A 14,835-nucleotide genomic window follows, 5' to 3' on the forward strand; every position below is an offset into this window, starting at 1 on the left:
CAATTCCTTTCTGTTTGTTAGTTTTCCTTCTAACAGTCAGGTCCCTCAGTTGCAGGTCTGTTGGAGTTTGCTGGAGGTCCACTCCATACCCCGTTTGCCTGGGTATCAGCAGTGGAAGTTGCAGAACAGCAAATATTGCAGAACAGCAAATATTGCTGCCTGATCCTTCCTCTGGAAGCTTCGTCCCAAAGGAGCACCTGCCTATATGAGGTATCTATTGGCCCCTACTGGGCGGTGTCTCCCAGTTAGGCTACACAGGGTTCAGTGACCCACTTAAGGTGGGAGTCTGTCCATTCTCAGAGCTCAAACACCATGCTGGGAGAACCACTGCTCTCATCAGAACTGTCAGACAGGGACGTTTAAGTCTGCAGAAGATGTCTGCTGCCTTTTGTTCAGCTATGTCCTGCCCACAGAGGTGGAGTTCATAGAGGCAGTAGGCCTTGCTGAGTTGTGGTGGGCTCTGCCCAGTTCGAGCTTCCTGGGCACTTATTTTACCTACTCAAGCCTCATCAATGGCAGATGCCCCTCCCCCAGCCAGGCTGCCACCTCGTAGTTTGATCTCAGTCTGCTGCACTAGCAGTGAGCAAGGCTCTGTGGGTGTAAGACCCACTGAGCCAGGCACAGGAGAGAATCTTCTTGTCTGCCGGTTGCTAAGACCTTGGGAACAGTGCAGTATTTGGGTAAGAGTGTCCTGTTTTTCCAGGCACAATCTGTCCCGGCTTCCCTTGGCTAGGAAAGGGAAATCCCCTTACCCCTTGTGCTTCCCCAGTGAGGCGATGCCCCACCCTGCTTTGGTTCACCCTCCATGGGTTGCACCCACTGTCCAACTAGTCCCGATGAGATGAACCAAGTATCTCAGTTGGAAATGCAAAAATCACCCATCTTCTGCATTGATCACACTGGGAGCTGCAGACCGCAGCTGTTCTTATTCAGCCATCTTGGAAAACAAGTCTCAGTCAGATGGTTTTAATGTCTAATTTTTTATAACTATTCTAAATAAGAATTCACTTAATATATGCGTTAGTCTATTCTTGTGTTGCTATAAAGAAACACCCGAGGCTGGGTGATTTATAAAGAAAAGAGATTTAATTCTCTCATGGTTCGGCAGGCTTCAAGGAAGCATAGTGCTGGCATCTGCTTCTGGTGAGGCCTCAGGAAGGTTACAATCATGTTGGAAGGCAATTGGGATCTAGCATTTCACATGGAAAGAACAGGAGCAAGAGAGAGAGAGGGAGGAAATGCCATGCCCTTTTTAAAATAACCAGATCTCAGATGAACTAACAGAGTGAGAACCGACTCATCATGAAGGTGATGGTGCTGAGCCATTCATGAAAGATCTGCCCCCATGATCCAATATATCCCACTCGGCCCCACCTCCAAGATTGAGAATTACATTTCAACATGAGATTAGGAGGAGTCTAACACCCAAATCATATCCTCCCCCTTCTGGCCCCTCAAATCTCATGTCCTTCTCACATTATAAAATACAATAATCCCTTCCAACAGTCCCCCAAAGCCTTACCTCATTCCAGCATTAATTCAATCAAAAGTCCAAAGTCACATCTGAGACTCAAGTTGAGTTCCTTTTACCTACAAGCCTATGATATCAAAACAAGTTATTTATACCCAAGATATAATGGTGGTACAGGCATTGGGTAGACATTCTATTCCAAAAGGGAGAAATCAGCCAAAGGAAAGAGGCAGTTGGCCCCATGCAAGTCTGAAACCCAGCAGGGTAGGCATTAAACTTTAAATTCCAAAATAATTTCCCTTGCCTCCAAGTCCTGTATCCTGGGCATACTGGTACAAGATGTGGGTTCCCAAAGCCTTGGGCAGCTTTGCCCTTATGGCTTTACAGAATGCAATTTGTGGCTGCTCTAATGGGCTGGAGTTAAGTTCCTGTGGCTTTTTCATGCTGAGCTTGCAAGTTGCTGGTGGCTTTACCATTCTCAGGTCTGGAGGGTAGTAGCCCTCTTCCTACAGCTCCACTTGGCAGTGTCCTGCTGGGGACTCTGTAGGATCTGAAAACCCACATTTCCTCTCAGCACTGCCCTAGTACAGTTTCTCTGTAGGGACTCTGTCCCTGCTGCAGGCTTCTGCCTGGGCACTGAGGCTTTCCCATATATCCTCTGGAATCTAGGTGGGAGTTGCCAAGCCTCCTTTACTCTTGAATTTTCTACACCTGCAAGCTTAACACCATGTGGAAGCTGCCAAGGCTTACAGTGGTTTGCACTTTCCAAAGTGGCAGCTTGAGCTATACCTATGGCCCTGTGAGCCATGGGTGGAGCTGGAGTGGCTAGGATGCAGAGAGCGGTGTCCTAAGGCTAAGTAGGGCAGCAATGCCCTGTGCCTGGCCCCTGAAATAATTCTTTCCTCCTAGGTCTCTGGCCTGTAATGAAAGAGGCTGCCTCAAAGATTTCTGAAATGTCTTTAAGGCCTTCTTCCCATTGTCATGGATATTAGCACCTGGCCCTCTTAGTTATGCCAGTCTCTTTAGCAAGTGGTTGGTCCACAGCCTGCTTGGATTCTTTCTCTACCACAGAGCCAGGGTGAACATTTTCCAAGCTTTTATGCTCTGCTTCCCTTTTAAATATAAGTTCCAACTTATATTTAAGTCATTTATTTGTTCCTGCATCTGAAGTAGGCTGTTAGAAGCAGCCATGCTACATCTTGAATAATTTGCTGCTTCGAAATTTCTTCTGCCAGACACCTTAAGTCATCATTCTTAAGTTCAAACGTCTGCAATTTCCTAGAGCAGGGACACAATACAGCCAAGCTTTTTTGCTAGGGTGTAACAGGGGTGGCCTTTGCTCCAGTTCCCAATAACTTCCTCATTTCCATCTGAGACCTTGTCAGCCTTGCTCTCACTTTCCATATTTCTATCAGCATTTTGGTCACAACCATTCAAACTTTCCCTCATCTTCCTGTCTTCTTCTGACTCCACCAAACTCTTTCAGCCTGTTTCTTACTCTGTTGCAAAGCCAATTTCACATGTTCAGGTGTCTTTTTAGCAATGCCTTCCTCCTCTGTACCAATTTTCTGTGTTAGTCCATTCTTGCGTTGCTATATAGAAATACCCAAGGCTGGGTAATTTATAAAGAAAAAAAGGTTTAATTGGCTCACAATCCTGCAGACTTTACCAGAAGCATTGCGCTGGCATCTGCTTCTGATGAGGCCTCAAGAAGCTTACAATCATGGCAGAAGGTGATGGGAGCCAAGATGTCACATGGAGAGAAGAGGAGCAAGAAAGAGCGGGAGGAAGTGCCATGCTCTTTTAAACAACCAGATCTCAGGTGACTGACAGAGTGAGAACTCATTCATTACAAAGGAGATGGTGCTAAGCCACTCATGAAGGATCTGTCCCATGATCCAATACTTCCCATTAGGTCCCACCTCCAACATTGGGGATTACATTTCAACATGAGGTTGGAGGCAACATCTAATCCATATCACCATATATGGATTAATTCCAGTATTAGGTTTCTTAGTGTTAATTCAGGCTAAAGAGTAACAATTAAACAGGAGTAAAGACTGACATATATGTACTGAGGTCAAAATGTGTTATTGATGTACCAAGTGGCAATTAAAAAATCATATTGATACTTTGCACCACAATTGTTTGTGGGTAAAGAATAATCTTTATTTGGAATAGAGGCATTTGATAGGTAAATGTCAGATAAATGGCCGATACCAAAGCCTGGGTGTAGATTGGGACAGTGCTTTACAGAGGAAAAAAAAATTAGTGTTCTTCAATGTGATTTAAAGATGAGAAAAGGAGAAAGTTGAGGTAAGGGAAGGGGAGGAAAAGATAAGAGGATAAAAGAGGAGGAGGGGGGACAAAAGGGGTCAGTGGAGGAGGTGAGAAGGGAGAGGGGGAAGAGGAAGAAGAAAGAAGTTGGATGGAACACTGGAGGAAAAGAGTCTACAAAGGACTTCCTAGAAATGTGCAAGTCATTGTGGGCAGTAAGTGATATGATCGACCCCACTGATTCTGTAGAATCTACATACTTTGGCTGGTGGAAAATTATGCAAAGGCTGGGTTTCACATCTATGTTGGTGCTGGTTGGTCAGTGATAACATAGATGAACATTCTTGAGGCTCAGGGGATTATGGACCACAGAAATTTTCAGTAATTCATAGAAATCTTGGCATGCCAGGTCATGCAACTTGAGCTCAAGGCAACCAAGATCTCAAGGGGCAGGATGGTTTCCAAGTAGCAGCATCCAGGTTATGTAAAAATGTGTGTGTGTGTGTGTGTGTGTGTGTGTGTGTGTGTGTGAGAGAGAGAGAGAGAGAGAGAGAGAGAACATATATGGGGAAAAAAAAGAATTGGAGGATGGAGAGAGAAATTGGTTATGCTTATGAAAAATTCAACTAAATTTGTACCTTTAATCCTATAATAGTCACATTTCATGCAAATAAAATATAGAATCTCTTTTAGTTTCCTCCCTGTTTCTGGTTACTAGTTGCATGTATTGCTCAATATCCCCGGCAAGTAACATTCAGTCATAGGAAACTCAATGCCATTGGGGGAAAGTCCTTTCCATTTGTGAACACTTCTGTGGTTAAGAAGTTCTTAATATTGAACTAAACTTTTCATTAAATATGTACTAAGAGTCTACTAAGTGGCAGGCACTACTTTATGTTCTGAGGATACAAAGTCCTTGCTCTCATCAGACTTATCTTCTAGTGGGTACAAATTCTAGATGAATAAAAGATAACTATGGGCTGGGGGCGGTGACTCAAGCCTGTAATCCCAGCACTTTGGGAGGCCAAGACGGGCGGATCACGAGGTCAGGAGATTGAGACCATCCTGGCTATCACGAGGTCAGGAGATCGAGACCATCCTGGCTAACAGGGTAAAACCCCATCTCTACTAAAAAATACAAAAAACTAGCCGGGTGAGGTGGCGGGCGCCTGTAGTCCCAGCTACTTGGGAGGCTGAGGCAGGAGAATGGCGTAAACCCAGGAGGCGGAGCTTGCAGTGAGCTGAGATCCGGCCACTGCACTCCAGCCTGGGTGACAGAGCGAGACTCCATCTCAAAAAAAAAAAAAAAACAAAACAACAACAACAACAACAAAAAAAAACACAAAGATAACTATGATGCCAGATGGTCACACTGAAACACACTTGGGTATACTATACCAGCAAATAATTAAAAGGAAAATAAATCTCAGTGTAGAAATATGGACTATAGATATAAATTTATAAGTGTACAGCTTATAATTTTCTTCAGATGATGAGTATAAATGGCAATGAGAAAAGCCCCAAGGCACTCCACTATCAATATTCGGGGCAATGTGGGGGGACTAGAAAAGCAGCCAGACAGCTGCAGATTCCAACTTCCATTTCTGTCCTCTAGAATAGAAATGCTTCTTCAGCAAAAAATCAGTTTTTACCTTTGAAGATCATCATTCCGCACTGCATAGTGGAAATTGAGCACTTCTTAACTGTGGTGGGATCAGTTAAGCACTTCTTTCTTACAACTTAAGTGTGATCAAGTGGCAGTGGGACCGAGGATCTGCTGGAGCTTGCCCAGGTAGAAGTGGCAGCAACAGCAACAACCTGCATCCACTGGCAGGGCAGAGGCTACAAGGCATTAACGCCAGATCAGTGCTAGCAGCAGATGAGACCAGAAACATACACCTGATTGCCGTGACAAATATTGTAATGCTGTATTAGCTACTGGAGCTAATTTCTGTATGACTGTGTGAACATAAACAGCAACAGAAGTTGAAAGAGAATGGAACCTGCCCCCTGTTGGCTGAGTCCCACCTCAAATGAATGGTGAGATTAGTAATCATCCCAGCTGGTATAATACTGAATTGTTTGAATGCTGAAACAATTGTTTCAAAACCAACTCAAACTGTTCACTGAGAGCCACTCAGTGTGCTGTGGGGGCAGGGGGGAGGGGGAGTGGAGGGAGGGAGGGGAAGAGGTAGATGGCCAGTAATGGAACTGTACATACTCCCCGTACCCTGCCCCACCCCAAGCTGGTATGACTTCAGGTAAACACAAATTATACTGCGAATCACATCTCTGCAATTCCATTCTTGAGCTATTGGATGCCCTGATGAGATACATTTAAACCACAAATCCGAACTATTGGGATCTGCTTGAATTCTGAGACTATTATCCAATTTACTGGCTATCAAGCCAGAGATTCCTGCTACCTATAAAAACGATGCCCAGTGTCCTCAGCCAATCTACTCTTAATCATATTCACTAAATATTAAGGAGAGATTTGATATCAGACCCTGTCCAGAGACATTGTCCAAATCTTCTACAGGGAGAAAAGAACCAGTTTAACAAATATCCAGTTGGATTGAACATCAGATGCAATGTGATACTATCATTCCACCTGTTTGTGTCTATTTTACCACAAAAATATTGTGAAAGGCTTGCCAAGTGTTTTAATGAAATCCAAACATCTGCAGCCTTACCACCAGTCTCATCGGCTTATCAAAACAGGAAGTGGGTGTGTTGGGCCCAAATTGTTTCATATGAATGCAAGTTATCACCTGGCAACCACTACTTCGCTATCTAAAAGTTCACATGGCACTCTTTGACAGATTCATACTAGGATCTTGCTTAAGATGGTTAATAAATGCCTTCAGTCTAAATTGCCTGCAGAATCTTCTTTCTTCTCCTTTTTGAAAATTAGAATATTGGCTCATTTTCAGTTCTTCCACTATTTTGTGCGATTTTCAAAAATAATTACGTCTGCGCTTAAGTAATATCTTCTGCAATGTTTTTGAAAGTCTTTGTCCAAGACAAGAAAGAATTATTTAGAACTTCCATTTGCTTTGTAATAGCCTCCTCCTTAATCCTGACCTCTGTTTCCTTCTTACTAATGTTTGCCCCATCCTACTCCACCAACCTTGCAGAGAAGTCACGCTGGTCTAGGAGAAGCACTAACCAAGTAGCTGCTGCTAGAGGAAGGGACCAGAAAAGCTGAAACTAGAACACGATAGTCTGATTTAATTGAGAACAGTGAAGGGCAACGAGTCTGAGCTAACATCCACCAGAAGAAGGGTCGAGAGTCCAACGCACGGCAAACAATGAGAAGATCAAAGTCAGGATTCAAAAGCAAGCCAGGACCAATCATGTATGGCACAAAGCTGTTGTGTTAAATATGATAGCTACTAGCCACATGGGTATTTGAGCACTTGAAATGGGGCTAGCGCCACTGAGAAAATAAATTTTTAAATTTCAGTTTAATTTTTATTTATATTTAAATTAAAATTGAACCAATGTAAGATATTTGTGCATTAATACAACTCCATTGGTTTCACAGGGCTACATTTCACTTTTACTGTTGCATCACGTAAAATGTCATTGTGACATTGTTCTGTGCATTGTGCACATGTGTTTCAAGTCATATAAACACCAGTCTGGTTGGTGTCCACAAAATCATTTAAGTGATTTTTCCTATGCACCCACATAACATTGTAACATGATTATTTGAGTGTTTTATACAGGTTGCACAAATTAAATTGATACCTATATAAATTGTAACTGGTAATTAAATAAAAATGCTTATTATTATAACAGAATTATATTTTGTTCTAATTTTAAAAGCAAGTATGGGAAAAAATTTAAGATTAAAGCTAAGACATACTAGTGATGTAGAATCGAATGGCAATGCAGAGCCTACCAGTACTACAACCAGAACAGTAAAGAAAATAAAAAACTGGAAGAAAGTATGTCTTGAAGTTTGCAATGAATGGAAATTGCAATTTGTTGTGGCAGAGCAAAACAAAAAAGCTGTTTGCTTGTTGTGTACAAACTTTTACAGGATACTAAAGTAGACAATATTAGAGATATTTTCAGATACTACATAGCAAGTTTGATGTTTCCTCTCAACAGTCAAAAATAATTGAAAAGAATAGATTAAGTTAGTCACCTGAAATCTGAAATAAATCTCTAACAAAAAATATTTTTGAAGGTTTTAAATGTACTTTATTTTTTCAATACTGCCATATTTTAATGGGTTCACAGTACTTTTACTTCGCATCAATTATGGGTTGGTTTTGAAACAATTCAGTATTATACCAGCTGGGATGATTACTTATCTTTCCATTCATTTGGAGTAAGATTCTACCAACAGGGGGGCGGGGTCCACTATCTTCCAATTTATGTTGCTGTTATGTCCACACAGTGATACAGAAATTAGCTCCACTAGCTAACACAGCATTACCGTATTTGGCATAGCAATCAGGTGTATGTTTCTGGTGGCTATGCTTTGTTGTTATTTGCTAAATGCTTCAAACTCAAAAATGATTTAGTGTGTTTTTGGCTAAGGGAAACATTGCAAAACTGAAGCTAGAACAGCGGCAACTGTAGTTGCTGGTTTGGTGCAACTTCACTTCACATACCCTTGTTTCAATTTTTTTTTTTTTCTCCTGAGACAGAGTCTCACTCTGTTGCCCAGGCTTGAGTGCAGTGGGGCGATCTCCCCTCACTGCAAACACCACCTCCTGGGTTTAAGTAATTCTGCCTCAGCCTCCTGAGTAGCTGGGATTATAGGCATGCACCACCATGCCTGACTAATTTTTGTATTTTTAGTAGAGACGGGGTTTCACCATGTTGGCCAAGATGGTCTCCATCTCCTGACCTCAGGTGATCCATCCTCCTCGGCCTCCCAAAGTGCTGGGATTACAAGCATGAGCCACTGTGCCCAACTCCCCCAAATTTTTTTTTAAAATTATGCTTAACAGGATCTGGGCTTGTAACTTTAGGCGGTGATTAAATGGCTTGGATTCTGGCATACAAAAGAAAACCATGGGGACATGGTAAAATACATTATTATTATAGTTATGGAAATTGTTAGAAAATTATTAGGAAAATAGTAAAAATGATATTTCACAAAAAGTAAGATATTTTAAATTATGCCACCAAACAATTGCCCATAGCCTCCAAGCCCTTTTTAAGAATATCAAGTTAATTGATTAAAATTTTGAAAAACTGCAAGTGTTTTCCTTTACCTTTAGATAAGTCATGCCCAATTAATACTTTGGGTATATTTCATCTCAAAGAACTTCCAAATTTATGAAATGTTGCCAACTTGTAAACTAAAAGGTCAAACTCATGGTATAGAAATATTTGAACCTTTAATATTGTCAAAGAAGAATTTCAGCTAGTTATGAATTTATGAAATTTTAAAACAAGAGATTGATGTCTTCCTTCCTTCCTTCCTTCCTTCCTTCCTTCCTTCCTTCCATCCATCCATCCATCATAAATACATACTGAAAACATTTGTGCTCAGTGTTCTGAATCAGGCTCATAGAAAGCATAGTGGATACAGTTATGAAAGTTGTGCAATATATATATGCAAATACTTTAGATCGATGCCAGTTTATGGAATTGTGGAAAGAAGTAGAAGATACTGACTAGAATGATCTTGTGTTGTTTTCCAATGTTTGTCCAAGACCCAAGCAGGCAGACACACAGGAGGCTGGACGTCAAGAGGAAAGCACTGGCATAGGAGCACACCAGGAGGCTGACAGGCCACTGACCACTGAACCACACGAAGTTCGTCTGGGACAGTCAGAGAAAAGCCCAAGTCCGCGGAGCTGCCCGACTCCAGGGGAAAACCATTTCTCTTCTGGCTCCCCTATCTGCTGAGAGCTACTTCCACTCAATAAACCCTTGCACTCATTCTCCAACCCCACATGTGATCCTATTCTTCTGGTACAGCAAGGAAAGAACCCTGAGATACAGAAAGCTGTCTTTGCGAAAAGGCAAGGGTCTAATTGAGCTAACATAAGCCGCCTATGGATGGCTAACCTAAAAGAGCACCCTGTAACACATGCCCACTAGGCCTTCAGCTATAAACATTCACCCCTAGACACTGCCGTGGGGTCAGGGCCCCATAGCCTGCCTGTCTGCATGCTCCCCCTAGAGGTTTGAGCAGCGGGGCACTGAAGAAGTGAGCCATTCTCCCTGTTGCAAGCCCTGCGAGGGGGACAAGGGAACTTTTTCCACTTTTTTTTGTTTTTTTTGAGACAGAATCTTGCTCTGTCACCCCGGATGGAGCACAGTGGGGCGGTCTTGGCTCACTGCAACCTCCACTTCCCAGGTTCAAACGATTCTTCTGCCTCAGCCCACGGAGTAGCTGGGACTACAGGTGCGCGCGACCACGTCTGGCTAATTTCTGTATTTTTAGTAGAGATGGGGTTTCACCATATTGGGCAGGCTGGTCACGAATTCCTGACCTCGTGATCCACCCACCTTGGCCTCCCAAAGTCCTGGGATTACAGGCATGAACCTCCACGCCTGGCCCTTTTTACATTTCAATAGTCCTAAATATAAAAGTGAATATCACAAAGCTTCTAAAAGAAAATCTTCATAATCTTGGGATAGGCCAAGGTTTCTTAAACAGGATATAAAACACACTGAATATAAAAATATTGTAAGTTGGACTTCACAGAATTAAAATATTCTACTTATCAAAGGAAAGTATTAATAAAGAGTAGAGACAAGCCACAAATGGGGAGAAACTGTTCACAATGCACATGTCAATGACAGGACTCAACCCAGGGAAGATAAGAAATTCCCTTAAGTCAATCAATTCAATTTAAAAATTGGAGGAAGATTTGAACAGGTACCTCACAAAAGATGATATCTAAAGTGTTGAGAAGCATATGAAAATATAATCAACATCATTAATTAACAGGGATAGAAAAACTAAAAGCATAATGGGATGTCACCACATACCCAAAAGAAGAGCTAAACTTAAAAAGGCTCACAATACTAAGTCTTGGGAAAGATGTGTAGCAACTAGAACTCTTATACACTGCTGGTGGGAGTGTAAAATGGTGCAAAGACTTTGTAAAACTTTTGGCCATTTCTAATAAAAATAAAACATACACCTACTCAATGGCAATTCCATATCCAGCTATTTAGCCAACAAGAAGAATTCATAGGTTCACCAAAAGAAAAACTAACATGGGCCAGGCACCATGGCTCACACCCGTAATCCCAGCACTTTGGGAGGCTGAGGTTGGCAGATCCCTTGAACCTGAGTTCAGAAGTTTGAGACCAGCCTGGACAACATAGTGAGACCTCATCTATATTATTAAAGAAAAACAAACAAACAAACAAATCTAAAATGTTTATAGGTTCTGGGCTGGGCGCAGTGGCTTATGCCTGTAATCCTAGCACTTTGGGAGGCCAAGGCGGGTGGGTTACCTGAGCTCAGGACTTTAAGACCAGCCTGGGCAACATGGTGAAACACCACCTCTACTAAAAGTACAAAAAATTATCTGGGTGTGGTGGCACGAGTCTGTAGTCCCAGCTACACAGGAGGCTGAGGCATGAGAATCACTTGAACCTGGGAGGTGGAGGTTGCGGTGAGCTGAGACGGCAACACTGCACTCCATCCTGTGCAAAAAAGTGAGACTCTGTCTCAAACAAACAAAAAAAAGTTTATAGGTTCTTTTCACAAGGGATTGAGTCAGGTAACAACACAAATGTATCTTAGCAGAAAAATGGAAAAATATAGTAGGCCAGGCACAGTGGCTCACGCCTGTAATCCCTGCACTTTGGGAGGCCAAGACCAGTGGATCACCTGGGGTCATGACTTCAAGACTAGCTTGGCCAACATGATGAACCACGTTTCTATTAAAAATACAAAAAATTAGCTGGGCGTGGTGGTGCACACCTGTAATCCCAGCTACTCAAGAGGCTGAGGCAGGAGAATCGCTTGAACCCGGGGGGCAGAGGTTGCAGCGAGCCGAGATCGTGCCACTGCACCCCAACCTGGGCAACAAGAGCAAAATTCCATCTCAAAAAAAGAAAAAAAAAGAAACTATGATATATTTATACAGTGGAATACTACTATACAATAAAAAGAACAAATCACTGATATACATTACAATATTGATGAAACTAAGAAACATGTTGAGTAAAGGAAGCCAGTATGAGTACACATTATATGATTTCATTTGTTTAAAGTTCAAGGACAGACAAATGAGATCTAGGGTGATAAATCATAACAGTGATTGTGGGAGGGGGAGGGGTGGTGGGGGCATTGTAGCTTGGTACTGACTGGAAAAGGGCATGAAAGAATTTTCTGAGGTAATGGAAGGTGTTCTTGGTCTTGATCTGGTTGATGGTTATTAACTGAGTACATTCATTTGTCAAAATCAGAAAGCTACACACTTTTAATATCTGTGTACTTTACATGATATCAATTATATTTTATTAGAGTACTATCAGTATAAAATAAAGTAAGCCACCATTTGTGAGGGGTAAACTGCATCATCTTGACTACACCTTTACATTAGAGGAGGTTTCTTTGTAAATTTGGTCTTTAGCGCTCATTCAAGGCTGATCTAATTGTATTTTATTTGCAAGATGTTATAAAGTTATCAACAGACCAGGAAATTCTCAACATTTACAAGGACTCTCAGATTTACTTTGGAATCAGAACAGCATGTTCCCTGTTAGATTTCACTTTCACTTTCAGTTCTAGATTCCTGGGTTTCTTTATACATAAAAATCTAAAAACTTACAGTGAAAAAGCATTAGGCTACAACTAAAGTTGTTACAACATTATGTGAAATTGCCTCCAGAGAAAAAATATTTTTAATAATAATTCCCCCCAAGGGAAACATACTTTTAAATTGATTATTTAATAATAGGATACTGAAAGCATATCGCTCTCAGGGATTGTCAGAGTTCCAAGCCAGGAATGGGGTGAAAAAACTCTGTCATTCACACCTTGCTCATACACTGACAGTAGGAAAAAAACTAGAAAACTGAGAGGCCAAGTGTGGTGGCTCATGTCTGTAATTCCAGCACTTTGGGAGGTCAAGGCAGATAGATCACTTGAGCCCAGGAGTTTAAGACCAGCTGGGGCAACACGGCAAGGCTCTGTCTCTATAAAATATACAAAAATTAGCCAAGCATGGTAGCCCATGACTGTAGTCACAGCTATTCAGGAGGCTGAGGTGAGAGGATGGATTGAGCCCAGTAGGTTGAGGTTATAGTGAGCTGAGATTGTGCCACTGCATTTCAGCCTGGGTGACAGAACAAGGCTCTGTCTCAAAAAAATAAAAATGAAAAAACAAAACCACAAACAAACAAACAGACCTAGAAAACTGAAGATAGTAATGGCTATACAGTATGTGTCTATCTTGTCACTTTCCTCAAAGGTTTCCTTGTGTATTTCTGTCGTGAAAAGAGTATTTGGAGCTTGGAATTCACTGGCTTGGAAGAAAATAAAAGAGTATTTGGAGAGAAAATACATTTAGGCTGCGCTTGCTTTGGCAGCACATATACTAAAATTGGAACCATACCGAGAATATTAGCATGGCCCCTGTGCAAGGATAACAGCTAGATGCTGAAAGGAAAAGAGGAGCTTTTGTTATAAAGTATGTGAGATATACAAAGAGTTAGAAAGAAAATGCAAGGTATGTTACACCATTAAAGATATGGATGCAGGTTTAGAATAGAGAAAGCCTAAGTGGATAGTTTGGATAGATTGGCTCCATTGTTGTTAGTCAGTAAACAAAAGTTTACTGAGCACCTTTGAGCAGACACTCTACTAGTACTAGAATAACGCAGTGAGCAAATACATACACATTTGCCCAGACACATTTATCTAGAGAAACTATTTTTTTTTAATTGTGCAAAATGTTGCAAAGGAGACATGTTAATTTGCTTCCAACCTAGTAGGCCTGACCCTAGCTCTCATGACCAGTTTGAAAAACGTGGGACTCAGTCAATTCAAGGATTTCTTAAGCCATGGTCTTTATTTGTTTTTATTTATTTACTTTTTTGGCAATGGAGTCTTGCTCTGTCTCCCAGGCTAGAATGCAGTAGCGAGATCTCAGCTCACTGTAATCTCTGCTTCCCGGGTTCAAGCAATTCTCCTACCTCAGCCTCTCAAGTAGCTGCGATTACAGGCACCCGCAACCATGCCCCGCTAATCTTTGTACTTTTAGTAGAGACGAGTTTTCGCCATGTTGACCAGGCTGGTCTCGAACTCCTGACCTCCGGTGATCCACACACCTTGGCCTCCTAAAGTGCTGGGATTACAGGTGTGAGCCAATGTGCCTGGCCAGCCATAGTCTTTAAATTGGGGTAAGTGTGCCCCTGGGTTTTTACAAAGACTTACCAACAGGGAGGTGGGAGCTCAAATAGTTTTAAGGAATTAATAGCCTGACTCTCAACTTTCATATGTAGTTTCTCCTAAAACTGATCTACTTGAAAACAAGAATTGTGAAGTTTGCCAGGGTTGTTTTGTCTTCTCATCTCCCTTTTCACAATGGTTCTCTGTCTTCTCTTAAAAGACAGGCTTACCTCTCACCTACCATGAGTTTTAAAATGGTATATTTCTCTGGGTGTCGAAGCCTCCTGGATGATTTGAAATAATTGATCGGCATGAGTGTTGAGAAAATGAATAACTCTAATATCTGGGTATAGGGTTGCCAGGTAAAATACAGAACACCAAATTGAATCTAAATTTCAGATAACTAATGAATAATTTATTAGAATAGATAGGTACCAAATATTGCACAATACATTTATATACTAGAAATGCATTCATTATTTATATTAAATCAAAATTTAACTAGGTGTTCTCTGTTTTAATTTGCTAACTCTGTCAACCCTACCTGGGTACCAAAAGTTCAGTGGTTTCTAAACCACCAATTTCAACAAAATTGAGTTGTCTACTGATAAGTAATTACATATTTCGACTAGAGATCACTAAATGACTTTTGAAATATAAAACATATTTTTTAAATTGTGAAAAAATTGCCATAATAATGTTTCTTCTGGGCCTATCTACTTATCTACTTATTTCTGTGAAATAGGGTTTACAG

At 41.4% G+C, this 14,835-nt stretch overlaps 1 non-coding gene across 1 annotated transcript; it reads left to right on the forward strand.

Moving 5' to 3' along the window:
- The first annotated feature begins 13,263 nt into the window (after nt 1-13,263).
- Nucleotides 13,264-13,371, forward strand: LOC126936659 (U6 spliceosomal RNA). The gene has a single exon (XR_007719489.1). It is a non-coding gene; the product is annotated as a U6 spliceosomal RNA (small nuclear RNA).
- The last annotated feature ends 1,464 nt before the right edge of the window (nt 13,372-14,835 follow it).

This window comes from Macaca thibetana, chromosome 14, assembly GCF_024542745.1.
Source record: "Macaca thibetana thibetana isolate TM-01 chromosome 14, ASM2454274v1, whole genome shotgun sequence".
NCBI classification, from domain to species: domain Eukaryota; kingdom Metazoa; phylum Chordata; class Mammalia; order Primates; family Cercopithecidae; genus Macaca; species Macaca thibetana.